General features: G+C 32.5%; 1 long non-coding RNA gene across 1 annotated transcript in view; it reads left to right on the top strand.

Annotated features, from left to right (window-relative positions):
- Window positions 1-4,480, top strand: part of LOC149484286 (uncharacterized) — a 94,108-nt gene extending 89,628 nt beyond the window's left edge. The window contains exon 3 of the long non-coding RNA XR_016316415.1: window positions 4,430-4,480. This is a non-coding gene — a long non-coding RNA (uncharacterized LOC149484286). The remainder of the gene's footprint in view (window positions 1-4,429) is intronic.
- Window positions 4,481-15,319: the final 10,839 nt, after the last annotated feature.

The raw sequence follows: 15,319 nt of genomic DNA, 5'->3' as shown, positions 1-15,319 counted from the left end.
GAGAGACCCCGGCGCGCCGCCGCCGCCGCCGGGTCACAGAAAAATTGGCGCCGAGTTCAAATTTTGCGCGCGAACCATGTGTCACGCACGCGTTGTTGTCTACAACACGGCAACGTCGCATCGATATAGTAGACAATGTCTACTATATCGATGCGACGTTAGCGACGACGTATGGACGGTAGCTGTACAAGGTTCAGGTGCGACCGCATATGGAGTACTGCTCTCATCTCTGGGCCGGAGCCCACAGTATCAACTCCTTCCTCTTGACCGCATCCAACGTCGAGCAGCTCGAATTGTCGATGACCGTAGGCTTTCCGATAGGCTCGATCCACTGTCAGTGCGAAGAGACGTTGCGTCTCTCTGTATACTGTACAGAATTTACTATGGGGAGTGCTCTGAGGAATTGTTCCACCTTTTACCAGCCGCACAGTTCCACCACCGGACCACACGCCGTAAAAACCAGTTCCATCCGCACCATCTGGATGGTTGGCGCTCCACCACTGTCCGCTTCACCCGCAACTTCCTTCCGCGTACGGTGAAACTATGGAACGATTTGCCACCTGCGGTGTTCCCGAACAACTACGACATTGGGGCCTTCAAGAAAAGAGCTTATTTGTCCATAAAAGGCCGGCAAAGCACCTGTAACACTTCTAGTGTTACAGTGTTTATGGGCGGTGGTGACCACTTAACAGGTGGCCCACCTGCTCCTTTGCTTGCTCTGACATAACATTGCCAATAAAATTATTGGCAATGTTTATAATTATCATGTTCATCACTAAATAGTTAAGCTAACGTAACGGCACCAGTCTTGTACAGATTAAGGAAAAAATTGGAGTTTTTTTCAAATTTCTCATAGGTTTTTTAACTTTATTGGATATTGTTTAGTTATACCTTTAGTTCATTGTTAGTTTAACGTAACCAATGTTAGAAAAAAGATTACAATGCATAAATAATGAAGTTATTTATAAATTAAAAAACCACTTTTTTGCACCAGTGATGGACAGTAAAAATCTAATGATGGACACCCAGTTTTGGACAAAATCTAGTTATGAACACCCATTTATGGACTGTACCTAATGTTGTATCTCACGTTATTTACACTTGGAGAAGACTTATAGTTATCAATAGAATCTTGAAAATGATGATTGAAATGCAATAAATCTGGGATGTATTTATAAAAAATAGTATTAATTAATTATTTTGCATACTTATAATTAGACATCGGATTATATGCATTTGCATATTTGCATATGCAAATGCATAAAACTCTCTATTTACGGCGTTAGTGCATATTTTAGCCTTTTTCCCCCAATCGTGCATATTTCGTTAAGTAGCGGGAGTTTTGATTGGTTGACTAACCTTTATTAGCCAATCAGAACGCTCAGCGAGTAAACAAACCCTATTCTGGCATGGTAAAATGGCAAAAAATTACAAAATGGGCTCCATTTTAAGTAAATTTTTAGCCTTTCAAAATAGGGCTAGATTACCCTTTTGGGGCTAAAAACTTAAAACACGGGTTGAATTCCAGAAAAGGGCTAGATTTAGCCCGAAAAGGTCTAAGGTGGCAAAACTGGTCTCGCGGGTGACAAATGTCACAAATTTGCGCTCGAAAATTGTATATTGCCACAAAAACTATATTAATTTTAAGAAAATTTCACTTTTTTTGTACAATCATTGATTAAAATATATAAAAATAATAAAGGTTTTTGATTTTGTATTGTGCATATTTTAGGCATATCAGTCGTTTTTAGTGCATATTTCGGCATTTTTTAGTGCATATTTGCATGCATATTTTGGCATTTTGTTAGTGCATATAATCCGATGTCTACTTATAATATTTTAAACAGTCTTAATTTCCATTTTCTATTTTCTAGGCAAAGATTGGATACATGCATCGTTATGTGTAGGTACGAGTTGTGTCCGTCAAGGAAAAGCAATATTTTTTTTTGTTCAATAAGTCAGTGATGAAAAATATAACTAATAAAAGTACTGCCACACATCCATCCATTTTGGGACCTCTTCTTCGTCGTATCAAGAGTGATACGTGAACCTCATGTTGACCACGTCACGCCAGTAGAGTGGCGAACGTGGACAAAATGAGGTTTGGGGGGGTAGATGTAACCCGCTTCATGATGTTTCGCCATATCTCTCTGTTTCCTGGCATTCCGCTACACTCGTGCAGTGAACCGCCAATATAGCAGCTATAATCTGATCGGTCAATCGAGATGGATTCCAAATTCCTTCGACGAGGCAAAGAGCTTCTTTTAAACTGTTGTCAAGATGATGTGGATGTAATTTAAGCGTGTATCGTGCTGTACGGTGGTGGAATTTAGCCGCAGACAGCGATACAAACAGTTCCTCAGTGAACTCCCTACGTTAGAATACGGATAAGGATGCGATTTCTCTACGCAGTGATAGAGAATGAAGCCGCGAAAGAGTCACACAGCACATAATGACCCACTGTTCCAAAATATATTCTTCTTGTTTGGATAGATGTAGTATGTTGTTGGACCCATTGAGCAGATCTTAGGACTTTTACCTGATAGTTTATTTTGCAAAATTATTCTTGGCACTTCAAATTCTTCAGCGGCGATTGTATTACATATTTTAATAAAAAAATATCATTGTCCATTATAGGAACCAAAGCAAATCCAATCATGGACAATTGTTGTCCAAAACTGGAACCCTATGTTTGAAATTATCGTGATAGATATATTATTAATCAGAAAGAAAAGAAAATACAGAAAAACGTATGTTATTAATATCTTTAAAAAAAGTTTATTTTCGACACTTGTCCATAAATGGATATATCCATAGAATTAAATCCAGTTATGGACACTGAAGAATTTTATTTAAACAACATAACCTATCATGCTACTATATCGTGAAATATTTCGAGCACTTAACTATTATAAAATAAAGTAATATCAAATTTTGCTGAGATTAATAAAAAAATTCTTATAAAATAAAATTGTGTCCTCAATTCCTTAAGGATTTCCTTAGTAAAAACGGATTTCTGAGAAACAAGTCGCAGCAACTAAACATAACGTTATGCCATCTTCAAACATTATGACCGAATAAGACGAAGTGTCGTATTTTGATAGTTTATGAACCAAACTTTTATTTTAAGTATTGCCAAATTACATAACGTTAATTTTGGTCTTATTATTTAAATTTAATATTTATTTTGTCCATTACTGGATGCTTGTCCACCACTGGTGCCGTTACCTTACTTGATTTTAATAAAAATATTTTTTTTATTAAACTTAAAGAGAGATTTTTCTTCTGCCCGCCCACCCCCTAATAACTTTAAAAATAACTAGCCCACGCCGGCGACGCCGCGCCACGCCGGGTGCCGCACCCGGCGCGCCGCCGCTGGACTTTTGGACTGCGGCGCGGACCTCTACTCTACACACATAAGTTTCATAACTTATATTCGTTTCTTGTTATATCCATTTATCTTTTTATTAACAACTTATTATGAAATTTATTTATATGTAAAGTTATAGTTAAATCATCCTAACTACTAATATTATAAATACGAAAGTTTGTGAGGATGTGTGTGTGTTTGTTACTCTTTCACGCAAATACTACTGAACCGATTACAATGAAATTTAGCACACATATAGAGTGTAACTTGGATTAATACATAGGATAGGTTTTATTCCGGAAATCCCACGGGAACGGAAACTATGCGGGTTTTCCTTTGAAAACGCGGGCGAAGCCGCGGGCGGAAATCTAGTAAATAATAAATTATTTGACCATTCCTCTTTTATTTTATTTTAAATAATTTCATTCCGGATAATCTCAAAAGCAATCCGTTCGAATGAAATAGATAAGCATTGAATTACCATCGTGTTCTTAGATAGAGCTTGTTTACGAATAAAGATTTACAGTTAATTAATCATTTGAAATGAAGACAAAATCAAAGATCAAATCACAGTTTTAAATACAACAATAAACACAGGTCTAAAACAAACTAAGATCATTCATACCTTTATTTCAATATAATCGCAAAAGTGAAGCCGTGTCTCGAGAATACTAATAAAAACGAATAGATTCCGTCGGTCTGTGAATTGATATTTATTGTCGAAAAAACTGCCTCCCGCCGGGACATCTGCTGCGGTAAAAACTTGGGCCAAACGGAAACTTCGGTTTTTACGTGCGTTTAATCGCATTGTTAGATTTGAATAATGATTAGGCATATGCTTATAGATGTCGTTTTGTTTATATTTTGTGTATTTAAGATGCATCATGTTAGATATTCATGATTTGTAAGGATCGCATAGAACTGATGCCATTTTTGTCGTATGCTGTATGCATCAAGTTTGTATTCAATTTTATATTTGTTTAAAAATAGTTGAAATATTTTTTGGATTGTAAGAATAACATATTGACCATATTAATGTTTATTATCCTTTTCTTTCAGATATTTAAGCCACCCACGCCACATAGATCAATATTAGCCGTTTGAAAAATTGTAAGTACCTACCTTATTAAGACATTTTAAAGGTAGTTCTTATATTCATGTTATGATTACGATCGACGAGAACCCTAAATCATCTTTGATAAGACTTAAAATTGTATTACTAAAGAAGCTTAATAAAAAATCATAACATTTAATAATGGATGTCATTTTAAGCTGCCTTTTGAGAAAAATGTTAATAAACAAAACTAGAGGAAGCAGTTTAAAATAATAAAATAATTAATGACGTTCCAAGTCATTAATGCACGGGTAGTGGGTTCGATTCGCGGAAATTATCGACGCAAATTAATACGGCGTCGTTACTACGTGGAACACTTGAATTTGCATACAGATTAATTTTCACAAAACTAATAGCTTTCGCGTTACCATGGTAACTCGAACTCGACGTGTCGCCACAGATTACTTAATAGTTATCTAGCTTAAATTTCTATAAAATAGTTTAATTGTAAGTCTTTTTTGCTTTGATGAAATAACTGTTATTTTGTTACTTATTTCGTGGTGACTTATATACTCTTTGCTTCTTATAGACAAGTTGGTAATTCTGACAATAATAAATTATAGAGTTGTTTAATAATCTTTCGTGCTTACCATTTTGGAATAATAATATATAAGAACAACTAAACAGAAAACTATTAAAATCTATTATTAACTATCACTAAATTATGAATCCTCTTCAACAATCGATCGAGAAAATCTCACGTTCGAGGAACCATAGTACAGATCCAATCTATCTTGACTGCTTCCATATTAAACATCTTTAATTACTCCGCCAATATTTTCTACAAACACGCCGAAATTTATGACAGTACATTAATACTGAGAATACATTTAAATTGCTAAAATGTGACATTTTCGTGCTGAGGTAGTTTAACATTTAAATGCTTTGAACTTACGTTGAAATATAAATAACTAGCATTCCGCCTGCGGCTTCGCCCGCGTTTTCAAAAAAAAACCCGCATAGTTCCCGTTCCCGTGGGATTTCCGGGATAAAACCTAGCCTTTGTCACTCAGAAATGATGTAGCTTTCCAACAGTGAAAGAATTTTTCAAATCTGCCAAGTAGTTTCGGAGCCTATTCAATTCATACAAACAAACAAACAAAAAATCAAACCTTTCCTCTTTATAATATTTGTATAGATACATCGAGAATTGGAATGATTTAGATGCTTGTTCAATTGCAAAGTCACTTGACATATTGTGATGCAGTTTTCAAAGTTTAGTACAAATAAATATATGCGAAAAATATACATAAAAATAATGCGATGTTAAAAAGTTTCACGCTATGATGTTTCTCCGGAGCTGCACTTTTCCGATATAATAAAGCCTATGTATTATTTAATAATTAATAATATATTAATAGCGTGTAATTTATTTTATTACGAGTAAAATAAAGAATATTTATGCTTATAGAATTGCATGAATGGGCGTAATTTAAGCACGTTTACAGACACGATATTAATCCAATACACGTCTTGGAAAGTGTTTGATTATTTTAAAATACGAACACTTTATCAGAGGAGGAAGGTTTTGGATCAGGTCTTTTTACATAAATTGGTGAATGGTTCAATCGATTGTGTGTCATTGGTATCTCAGCTTAATTTTAAAGTTCCAGTCAGATTGCCTAGACATTCTAATAATATGCCGTTCCATACAAAATTCCACAAAAGTAATCTAGGCCATTATTCAGGCATTTCTCGCCTTACCAAAGAATATAATAATATAGTTTCTGGCAATAACAAGACTATTGACATTTTCTCAAACACTGTACATAAATTTAAAAAGGAATTGCTCTCGATTGAACCTTTACCAAAACCCAGTTGATCAAATGTAGTTTTATTTTAACATTAATTGATTATTTTGCCGTCAAAATTGGATTTATGTATTATGTATATGTATACCTACTTTTTACCTAATCTGCAGCTAGCTGCAGACTGTGTGTCTTTGATTTAATGTTATATTAATTGTTAGTGGTGGTTGCCTATAATTGTGACAGCACTATGTCTACGATTGTTATTACTTTAATGCTTTTATCTATGTATCAGTGTATGTCATGTTGGTGATCCTTAATGAAATAAATAAATAAATAAATAAATAAAGTGTCGGGGAAACACAAATGTCTTGGGAAATCAAGCTTGTTGCAATTTTTGGGAAGAGCATTATGCAGGAATGAAGTGGATTACAAATTCATTACATAACTGGTTTATATATTTTTGGAAGTTTAACTTAGATATAAACATGATTTATTCATTACATAAAAAAATGAAAGGGTTTTACTGAAATAGCTAAATTTATAATGTAGGTAGCTGTACTTTATACGCTGTATTCTATATTCAAGCAGGCCTGCCGTACATTTTCACAAAATATAGTTCTTTTGGGAGTAAGAAAGCATGCTTACACAAACTGGGTCAACGATAGTCGATACAAGTAATTAGTAATTACCATATTCTCATAGGAAATAGACGATATTTATTGTTTTCAATAAGTAGGTTTAATCGCGCTTTACAAAGCTTTTGAGTAAGTACAAAAGAAGATAGAGATGAAAATCTATTTACTTAATTTAAAATCAGAGAAGCTGTTTCTGTGTTATCTTCTACAAATACATAACATTTTATAAACATCTTTAAAGCGCTACATAAAAACTTACGAAAAATACATTTTTTCTATGGATTGTTTTCTTAAATACAATTAATAACTCTACAAACACTTAAAAAAAATTACATAACCTGGTTAAAAAACAAACAAACTCAAACTCAAACATTAATTTATTCAATTAGACTTCTTTAAGAGGCACTTTCGAATCATCATTACATATTTTTAACATTTACCACCGATTCGGAAAGCAGTATCTACGGAGAAGAAACGGCAAGAAACTCCATCTTTTTAATAATGTCAGTAATTTAATTACAAAATACGTATATTATCATGATATGCCAAAGAACTATCCTGTGGTTTTTATCTTCCATATATTCCTTAATGCTGTAATAGGCTCTCTGAACTAATACGTTTTTTACATAATTTTTAAATTTAGCACTATTAAACTCTTTAACAATTCGAAATAATATTTCATACATTACGTAAAAGATATCTATTATGGCACAGATTATACAAAATCTGTCAATAGCGAAGAGTATTTACAAGATCAGAGTCCGCTCAAGCAAGCTATGAAAGCTATTAAAACTTTACCAAGTGGGCAAACTTAATTTGACTTAGACGCATTGCGATCTCTCGTTAATTGCCTAAGTTGTGAGATGCTTAATGTTGTGGTCACTTACTTGAATAACTTGAAATATGGATGGATATTATACATATAAGGAATATTTTATTTCAAAGGTTACAAATTACATTTTTACACCATCTTGAAAATAAAAATAAAATAGGTAATAGAACAATAATTTAAATAGAAAGTATATACGTTTATAGTTTTGGTTCGGTTAGTATTTTAACAATTTTTTTTATAAAAGTGATTTTAGTGAAATGATTATATTTTTCAACTAAGCTTTATACGAACTAGAGACTACTGATTTTTGACAAGATCATACTTACAACACTTTTCATCCATGACCCATGTGCCCTGCGAGCAAAACCGCGGGTTCAAACGTGATTAAAAAATTTACCTATCTACGTGTACGTATGTTAGTTAAAGGTACGTGACCTACGTAATTGTTTTAACTAGATATGTCTAACAAAAGTGAGAGAACTAAATCAGAGTATAATGGCTAATTAATAGTGGCTTAAAATTACATATTTTATAGACTATCTTGTCATCCTAACCATAACCGCTTGATTAGAATGTTCCATATAAAACACACAAGTAACAAACCTACAAACATTAAAACAACTACATTACTCAGATTTCATTACGCATTTCATTAAAAAACTAATTAGAAACGATACGAACTGCACTTGTATGTGATTTTTAATTAACAGATCTGTCGTATGCGTAAATTTTAGCGGAACGAGGCCTATATGGCGTATAATCAATTACATTACTTGTCTCCCGGGTTTGCCTGCGCAACCAGTGCATAGGGTTACCAAAAATACTTTTAACAACAGTTTTTCACTACAAAATTATATGTACTATGTATATATACTGATGTACGTATGTGCTGATGAAGAAAAGCAGAATTTATCTAATATTATTGAACCCTCAAAATGCATAGGAGTAAGTACACCAAAAATAATAATTCTAATCTATAAGTCATACTTCGGTAGAGGGAATACTTAAAAACATGTTTGAAGATTAAAAAACACTTTGAATTTTTCTAAAATACTGTTTATTTTCAATCAAAATATATGTTTATTTTTAATGTTGGCAACCCTATGCACACGGTGACAATTTATTGTGTAAATTAAGCCGCCTATCGTTCGAGCAGCGCCTACCTAAATGAAATTAATCATTTTAAGATGTTAAATTAGTGAATTGCTTTTGCTAAAAGCAGTATGAGGGTGTTGGGGTAGGTATTCTGTATCATTTTTATGGTTTATTTTGTATACATGTATGTAATATACGCGCTTTTTTATAAAATAATAAGAAAGGCTAGAGAGCTCTTTTATGTTTATGAATAAGAGACAAGCTATATAGTATTTTGTAGTGTTTGATTTTACGCGAGTAGGTATCATACATATAGAAATTAAAGATTTTTAACGCGATTTATTCGTTTTCCCGCGACCACGCTCCCTGCAAAGTTTGCGGGATCCATGGGCGTAGCCACGGTGGGGCAGGGTGGGGCGCTTGCCCCACCCTGGCTCTGACCTGGAAGGTAAATAATCAAATCCAAAAAACTTAATATCCGTAAAAAAATTCACGCTCGAAAGTTGTTAGTCAACATAAAAAAATGCGATCTTGTACAATAAGCTTGCGCACGATTGATTCCTGGATACCATGGAACTATATATATACGTTCACAAACGTCAAAAATAATCCTTTTGTTTTTCGTTTGTTTAAGTGAGTCAAACAGATATGTGTGCAATTATTTACCTCTAAATTGACTGATTAACAAATTTTCATACGCCCAGCGCGAGCGTCCAAACGGCTGAAGTTAGGGACACATATTATTTGGATGGATTTCGTGGAATTACGCACAAAAAAAGGAAATAGCTGAGGCTTCTATGTTACACTTACATGATATCTATAATATTTGGTGACAGAAAAAGTAGAACTGTTTCCCGACTAAATAAAGCTGTTTTTTTTTGGCAAAATTCACACTCAATTTCCGATCAAATTTCACTTTTTTAGGATAAGGGTCACTTACTGACCATAAAAACACAAAATGCTGACAGATCCAGGTGGAGCTTCGCTCACAATCTAAGAGAAAAGTTTTTGGCCGATATCTCTGAAACTATCCACTTTTAGACAAAAGTTATTTTGACTTTTTTGTAGAAAATAAAATTTCGTATCTTTTTTATCCTGTAAACTTTTTTGAAAAACTCACCGAGTACGATTTATGGCCTATTTAATGTATTGGTTTATCGTTTTTGGCTAGTAACTCGAAAATATTGGATTTACCAATGAAATGCATCTATCCATTTTTTAAGATCACTTATTCACTTTATTGCACGCCTCATAAGCGAAGCGTTGAGGTGGGTACTACTGTCACTTCGCGCAAAACATCTGATTTTTCAAACTTAAAATGACTTTATGTATCATACATTGCACTTGTAAGATAATACATACACACACATATTAAGAAAAAACACTATTTTTAACGTTCATGATATTTTTGATGTCATTTTTGTTATTTAAACTAGTTAAAAAACAGTTTAAAAAAGTTCTGTCTTGGACGTCCGTGTGTCTGTATGTGCGGAGGATTTTCTTGTTAACACGATAGCGACCGAAATACTTTACTAATCGAGTCTTTTGCACGCCTCATAAGCGAAGCGTTGAGGTGGGTACTACTGTCACTTCGCGCAAAACATCTGATTTTTCAAACTTAAAATGACTTTATGTATCATACATTGCACTTGTAAGATAATACATACACACACATATTAAGAAAAAACACTATTTTTAACGTTCATGATATTTTTGATGTCATTTTTATTATTTAAACTAGTTAAAAAACAGTTTAAAAAAGTTCTGTCTTGGACGTCCGTGTGTCTGTATGTGCGGATCCTTTTTCTTGTTAACACGATAGCGACCGAAATACTTTACTAATCGAGTCTTTTTTTTTCTCTTACGCTTGAGTATGCTCAGGAATAGAACCCTTTCATTTTTCAGGGTCTGATTCGATGTGGTTTAATTGTTATTAAATAAACAAAAATAATAATTAATAAATATTTATTAAAAAAAATTATGAGGCGTGCACTTTTGGATTTTCCAAATTATTGCACGCCTCATAAGCGAAGCGTTGAGGTGGGTACTACTGTCACTTCGCGCAAAACATCTGATTTTTCAAACTTAAAATGTCTTTATGTATCATACATTGCACTTGTAAGATAATACATACACACACATATTAAGAAAAAACACTATTTTTAACGTTCATGATATTTTTGATGTCATTTTTGTTATTTAAACTAGTTAAAAAACAGTTTAAAAAAGTTTTGTCTTGGACGTCCGTGTGTCTGTATGTGCGGATCCTTTTTCTTGTTAACACGATAGCGACCGAAATACTTTACTAATCGAGTCTTTTTTTTTCTCTTACGCTTGAGTATGCTCAGGAATAGAACCCTTTCATTTTTCAGGGTCTGATTCGATGTGGTTTAATTGTTATTAAATAAACAAAAATAATAATTAATAAATATTTATTAAAAAAAAATTATGAGGCGTGCACTTTTGGATTTTCCAAATTATTTTTTTCTCTTACGCTTGAGTATGCTCAGGAATAGAACCCTTTCATTTTTCAGGGTCTGATTCGATGTGGTTTAATTGTTATTAAATAAACAAAAATAATAATTAATAAATAATTATTAAAAAAAAATTATGAGGCGTGCACTTTTGGATTTTCCTAATTATTTGAATTTTTTTCTAATGCCCACACTTTTTGAGTTATTTAACGTTTAATGTCGGATTACCGGGCGAAAAATAGAAAATTTCAAGGTATGTTTCGTACAACTAAATAATATTGAGTAATTATTTTATTTTTGGATGCAAGAATAAAATAAAAGAAAATGAAAGGAGAATATTTTAAAAAATGTATTAAAAATAAATTTTTCTATAAAAAAAAAAATCAAGATTTGTGCCATTTCGGAAACAGCGAAAATTGGCTTGCATTTCCCCTTCTTCGTCTTCATCCGTAAAACCGTAAAAAATATTTTGGCCTGCCGCGTCACCCGCCGAGCGCTGGTATTTCTACACTAAACCTTCTACAACTAGAACTATGGGCACTAGAAAAAATGTTTCATTCAAAAGTTGTAGAGAATAAAGTGATTTAAAAAAAAGAGATAGATGCATTTTATTGATACATCCAATATATTACGAGTTATTAGCCAAAAACTAAATAGGCCATACATCGTACACGGTAAGTTTTACAAAAAGTTTGCAGGGTATAAAAGATGCGAAATTTTATTTTCTACAAAAAAGTCAAAATAACTTTTGCCTTATAATGGATAGTTTCTGAGATATCGGCCAAAAACTTCTTTAAGATTGCGAGCGAAGCTCAACCTGGATCTGTCAGCATTTTGTGTCAGTGAAACCCTAAAATAAAAATGAAATTGTATCGGAAGTGCGAGGTTAAATGCTTTATTTATTGAGTTATGTCTACCATTTAAATTAGTTTAATTTTCTATTAAGCCATTAGAAATTAATACATCATAATGATGTATAAGGGTTTTGTTTTTATTCTTTTGAGGTTCAAAGCTTAAAAATTAACCGGAATAAGACCTTGGGCCTTAGACAAAGTAACAATTAAAAAACGATAACGAAGTTAGAAAAGGAAAAATGTATGGGATTGACATTAGATAGACCTAATGATCTAACGCGGCGTATGTCAATCCCATACATTTTTGCCTTTTCTAACTTCGTTATCGTTTTTTAATTGTTACTTTCTCTAAGGCCCCAGGTTAGTTAAATATTATTTTTTTTATTGTTGCCCCACCCTGTGCCCATGGCTAGCTACGCCCATGGCGGGATCTCTAAGAAATCTTTAATTTCTAAGAAAAACAAATACGAAATAAATAAAATATCGTTTATAAAATTTAAGAGATGTTGAAAAGAGGTTGAAAATTATCGAAATAATAGAATAATAAAATATAAGTGAGTAAAGTCAGATAAAAGTACAAATTTAAATCCCATTTCGTAATCTGAGCTAGGAACCCACGCTTTGCGAGAAACAGAAATGCTTTTATCTTCATGAAATATAGTCATATTTCATGCAATAAAATACAAATTTATTGTGCAATAACTATAGTTACAGTTGTTGTAAAACATAATGATAAATATTTGAAAATAAGCCTATATAAACGTGTATAGAGTTATTTTTAAATATGCGCATACATAGCCTACAAGTGGGTATATTATGTTAATTTAAAATCAAAATGAAATTTCAATGTATATTATGTACATTATTCACATCAACTTATGATTTATGAGACGTCGCGGCAAATATTGGTGAAAAAACATAATGAACCCTCGTCACAATGGGCAACGTTGGGCGAGTACAGGCAATCACGATAGTGTAGACTCTACAGTCTACTATATGTCTATGATCGGTCGTCATTGTAGATGTTTATTCATAATCACCGTAATGGCGACAATCATCGACGATTATTTGTTGGGCCAACGTTGCCCATTGTGAAGAGGGCCCGTAATACCCATGAAGCAAAAGTATGAATTATGACATCTGTCAACCCGTACTTGACCACGTGATGGATTATGACATTATGACACACTCATATAGGCTTGATTCTAAAGCCTTCTTGCGAAATAAAAATGGTTGATACGAAAATTTCTAGTGACGATGTTATTCCATGTACATACAAATAAAAACCTTCAAGAAGTTTCACCTTCAAGTATTGTCACATATAATTTACTCCACCAATATGGAGTAAGAACTTTTACAAATAATGTAGGTAATATTCCTTAATTTCTTTTTTAATATAACAATTAAACATTGTTCCCATGACTTTATCTTTCCACAAGTCTCAAGCACATCACTATTTGTTTAATCAGTTGATACAGCAGCAAACAGACGGGCAGACAAACAGACGGGCAGACAAACAGTCTACACACACAGCTATGTTTATACACAAGCTTCTTCAAACGAATAGTGTGAATTAACAAAAAAGGAATTATCTCATTGTCTACGTTATTATTAAAAAGATTTATATGTTTGTCATGGTTTAAATAAAAAATTATTTAACACATTTTGATAATTAAACTAGTAGAATTAAATAATTTATACAGGTGTGACAAAGGCTTTATTTTTTAGTTTTTCTCACAATTAAACACTTCTTACTGTCACTGTATGTATTTCTGAAACTATTTATTAACGCCCCGGAAGCTCAGTGGTTTGCGACACTTTAAGCCACCTCAAAAGATACAAATAAATATAAAAAGACCAGTACCTACACGTGATATTTAAGTTCTTCAGTATTTGGAAAAACTAACACTATTTTTAGTAACCTTAATCGTCACAGAGATCTAATTATAATATCTTAAAATTCCGCAAATCTATAGAGCGGTATAACTAACCACAGATAACTTATGATTATGACAATAATAAAACTTGTGTATATTTTAAGTCGAAGTACTTATAAATTCGCGTGTTATTTCATTTATATTTTATAGGAACTGGAGTCATAAATATAAAATACAAATAGTAATTTGCGTTTCTTGTGTATTTTACGGCGTTAATAAATTTCGATTTAGGAATGACTATAAAATAAACATGGCCGGCGGCGCGGGCGCATAAACGAGACCCGTTTAGAATTTATACTTCTTCATATTCAAGGTTTCAGAATTGATTTTTTGCAAATTTTTGATAGTCGCGGTCCGCGCTTTTTAAATGTCTTTGATGTGTTATTTAAAAAAAAAGTTAGTATATTGAGCTAAACACACATTTTTTTAAATAAGTCTAGTTAGCCTAAAACCGAAATGTTTAGTTTTTTCACGCTTGTGTATTCTTATGTTGATTTAATTTTAATAAAACTATTCATATCTATTATCTATACATCCAAATTTAGTATTTATACAGATTGCTTATATGCAAAAAAGGAAATACATACGAAAAGCGGATATCTAATTCAACATGCAAATCCAAGATATTATTACACTAGTGCGCCAAATATTCAAGTTGAAAGGCCCAAGTAATGGTTATTGCGCTAATATATACATAATTGAAAACCATAAATAATAAACTTTAATTTACAAATAAATCATTTTAATGAAGCGTTGAACAATTTACATTAATATCAATGTAGTGCTGTTTCATTTAATATTTATTAGTCAACTTGATTTATTCGTCTAGCTTTAGATACGACTCAAAACGGATATTATTATTCAAATTATGTATTCTAATAATAATTTATTCTTAGTTTGTAGTTATTTATAAAAATGTAAAAGTTATCTCGTGTTCAATTTCACTAGTGTTTCGTAATATACAGCACACACAAATATGAATACTTTTAATTTAAATATAATCATGACTATAGGTACAAATTAAAAATCTGCTCTAGAATGATTTATTCGCAGATACGATTTAAAATTTGCGTTGTGGATTTTAAAAAGACAACAACACCACTACTTACGAGCTTATCTAAAAAATTAAAAAACTGCTTTTTAGCTTCTATGCCGCAGATACGATTTTACCTTTGCGTCAGGAATCAGGATAAAAGAAAACAAGACCACTACTCACGAGCTAAAATAGTTAGCACGTCTATCGTTTAGCCACCCATT

The sequence above is a fragment of the Colias philodice genome, chromosome 12, assembly GCF_061535455.1.
Source record: "Colias philodice isolate Cphi_HAF_F1 chromosome 12, ilColPhil1 Martin Lab GWU primary, whole genome shotgun sequence".
Lineage (NCBI taxonomy): Eukaryota > Metazoa > Arthropoda > Insecta > Lepidoptera > Pieridae > Colias > Colias philodice.
Note: the sequence above shows the minus strand (reverse complement) of the source record. Positions and strands in the feature narration are given on the sequence as shown.